The sequence below is a fragment of the Anneissia japonica genome, unplaced genomic scaffold (genome assembly GCF_011630105.1).
Source record: "Anneissia japonica isolate Jap-2015-1 unplaced genomic scaffold, ASM1163010v1 scaffold857_len152722_cov132, whole genome shotgun sequence".
Taxonomy (NCBI): Eukaryota; Metazoa; Echinodermata; class Crinoidea; order Comatulida; family Comatulidae; genus Anneissia; species Anneissia japonica.
In genome coordinates, this window is record NW_022683480.1 from 38,369 (window position 1) to 42,435 (window position 4,067).

Here is a 4,067-nt window from a genome sequence, read left to right on the forward strand (position 1 = left end):
ATATCATGCTGCCCTAAAGTCGTTTGTCCTGGTAAATCGGTTAAAATGTCTTCAAACCCCTTCAATACTTGCATTACATCTAGTTTCTGCAAAGTAGTTAAGCTTTCATTTATTACCACATCTTCAATGCTCTCCTTTGCTTTTAGCGGATATGGTTGCAGTAAAGTAGAGTTTGATAACATTTCTGTCCAATCTGAAGATTCCCCATCGTCATCTTCTACCACAGCAGTGCATCCAACATCAAGTTTATCATAACTCTTCTGGCCTGATGGTTCTGAATTCGAGCACCTGCTAAAATACTGCTTGAGAAGGTTAATGTGAAAGATTTTGCATTTACCATTCAAATTTATTTCATAATCAAACTCATTTACAACTTTTGTTACTTTAAACGGCCCTTTCCATTGCAAAAGAAGCTTATTGTGATCAGTTGGTAATAGCAAGAGAACATTGTCTCCAACACATAACTTACGACTTCTGGATTTACGATCATAGTAAGTCTTGTAACGTTTTGAAGATACCTTCAAGGCTTCCCTGGCTGCTTGACATGTCTCCTCTAAACGATTTCGCAAATCTAATACATACTGGTACGTTGTATTTGTTTCACCCGTCTGTACTCCTCCCGTCCATAATTCCTTTAAAATTGCCATTGGCCCTCTGACATGCCTACCATACAACAATTCAAAGGGTGAGAAACCTAAATTTTCTTGAGGTGTCTCCCTTACTGCAAAAAGTAGCGGTTCAATGTATCTATCCCAATCCCGTGGTTTTTCACTGCAAATCCTCTTTAACATGAGTTTTAGAGTACCATTAAACCTCTCTACAAGACCATTTGCGGCTGGGTGATATAGTGTAGTTGTGAGCTGTTCCAATGATAGCAACCGGCTTACCTGTTTCATTAAATCAGAGGTAAATTGTGAACCTTGGTCTGTGAAAATGGAATTAGGTATCCCAACTCGACTTAACACTTGCATCAGGGCTTCAGCCACCCGTTCCGCTTCTATATTCGGTAAGGGAATTGCCTCCGGGTACCTAGTGGCATAATCAACGATTGTTAATATGTACCTATTCTTCCTCTCAGTAATTGGTTGGATAGGTCCCAAAATGTCAACCGCAATGCGCCCGAATGGAACTTCAATAACCGGCATCTTACCCAACGGTACTTTCGTAACCCGTCCCTTATGTGTAGTTCTTTGACAGACATCGCATGATTGACAGAAGCGTCTTATATCCCCATGGATTTCTGGCCAAAAGAAACTGGTTAAGATGCGGTCTGCTGTCTTTCTTCTACCCTGATGACCACAGAGATTCATGCGCCATTTTCATAACATCATTTCTGAAAATGCTTGGTACCACTACCTGTTCATTGCTGAATACCAATTTTCGTGTTGAAGAGAACTTTCGATACAAAATATCATTTGAGTAAAAATAAGAACATCAACCATTCTTAGTATTGCGGATATTATCAGTTTTTGCCACCTCTCTTACCCTGCCTAAACTCTTATCCTCTTGTTTCGCTTGACGAAGTTGCTCTGGAGTAACACTGTTAATAGGTGAAGGTGCTTGAAGTGGTTTAAATGGTTTTGGCTTTACCTGGGACCGTGTTTGAACTGCACCTAACGAAACACTTCTCTTCCACTGTTGGTTCGGTTGGTCCGGTTCTCTGGCTCCACTTATATTTCCAATTATTAAATCAAATAACGGTGTTGCCAAACAAAGAGCTTCAACATAGCCTGTATAAAATGGTGTATCAATTGCAATATTTGCTGTTGGAGCTGTTACCATAGAACCATCTATCAAAACACATGTTGTATGCTTACCAGTTAGTTGATCATGTTGAATTAAACTATCTTTCACCACGACACCACTACACCCAGTATCTCTTAAAACCTGAACTTCAGCATTATTTACCCTACCCCATGTTACCGGCATCTTTTTGACATCTTCACAAGAAGCTGCACTCAGTTTAGGAAGAGAATGTCCACATTCCAATAAAACTGTATCCTGTTGAAGTAAGTTAGGTCCATCCTTTGGTACTACCATGCAAGCATTTGTAAGCTGAAAACACCCACTGGTACATCTCATTGAACTATCATTCTCTCTTAATCCACCTGCAAGTTTCGACTTGTTCCTACAATCTTTTGCCAAATGACCCTGCTTATGACAAAGAAAACATATTTTATTTGTTACCCTGAACGATGATTTAACCAACCGACAATCCTTTGCAACATGTCCTGGTTTCTGACAATTATAGCAAGTTCTCTGTGGGAATGGATTTGTTTGGAGTGGCCTTGCCATATCACTAAATCTCTCACCTCCTACCCTTGGACTCCGGAATACTCCACCTCGAGCAAGTAAGAACTGGTCTGCCAATTCCACTGCCTGGGCCATCTTTTCTGGACACCTTTCTTTAATGAAAAGCTGGACACTGTCTCTTATACACATCTAGATGTGTATAAGAGACAGCTCTTACCCTGCCTAAACTCTTATCCTCTTGTTGCGCTTGACGAAGTTGCTCTGGAGTAAAGTAGTTCACCAATCTAGTAGAAAACTGCTGACTTGTTTCTCCATCAATGGGTTTACCTGAAAAGAATTTTTCTCTAAAACCTTCTTTAGTGAGATTGAATCGTTTCAATAATGCGGTTTTCAAACATATGTAGTTGTCTGCCTCTACATTACTTAATCTAGAATACACTTCCAATGTACTACCAGTTAACAAGGCACTTAAATTCACTGCCCATTCATTCTCAGCCCAACCTTGCACCTCTGCATACCTTTCAAACCTTCGCAAATACGCATCTAGGTCATCTTTGCTATCATTAAACACTGGTAACTTTGGTGTTCTCACTCAACCTTTACACAATGCTACACTTGCATCCAACTTCCTTCCGTCTTCCTCAAGTTGTAACTGCCTATCCATCATTTCTCTCTCATGTGCTCTGACCTCTCGATCATAAGCTCTTCTCTCTCTTTCTTCCTCTTGTTCAAGTAATCTTTTCTCCCTCTCTTGGTCATGTTTTTCTTTCTCTCTCTTTTCAATATACTTTCTTTCAGTCATAACAAATTCGGTAAGTGCTTCCCCAGCAAGCCCTAACTCCTTCCCAATATCCTTCAATTCTTCTACAACATCCATCATTCAAATAATCGTGCACTTTCAGTACGTTAAAAAAAAACCAAACAAACAAACTCTCACAACACCTTTACATCAAGTTCTCACAATAAATATCATAACCGCAATAGGCCTATAGCAACATTACATTCAATTTCAATAATATAATAATAGACTATTAACAATCAAATACGGTAAGTTATCAAGTCATTAAATCAGTAAATACACTATTAGAATGTAATTAAATTTAAAGTTATGGAACATTCAATCAATCAATAGCATGTATGAAATATAAATACTGCAGTAAAATACATTTTCTATTCAGTAACAATTAGCATCAGTTAAGAGTGAATACAATGCTGTGAAATCCAGTGAATTATCAGTAATATATAAATGTCATATATAAATATTATAATAATAATCAATACAAAATGCAATAGTTAATATAATCTGTGTTAAGTCCTTTCGTGCTTACCGGTTTTTCAAAGAAAAACCCGGAGGAGCCCCCAAATTGTCACGACATTGACTGGACATAAAACACAGAAACAAAATATATATAAAATCAACTGGTTTTAATTAAATAAAAGTTCATTTTGCATATCCAATGACAAAGTGTTGTGCTACCTCCCAGAATCTATCACTGTAATAGTGCATTCGAAGTACGGATCATCTACTAAGTCTTGCTAACTGCTAGGGCTTTTAGTATATTTGGTACATAAGTCTTGAGTATAGGCTACTTGGCTCTACCTCCTCCGACCATCTATAAATGAATACAACATTTATATAGAATGGTATGCTAATGGTATTCCTTTTCTATCAAAATACGCTTTAACAATTATACATAACATATATCTATATATGTATATACATATTGAAGGTAAGTATTCCCATAACATATCAAAATACATGCACTCACTACTACCCTATATATAAGGCAGATATTCTGATTTATCAACTATTA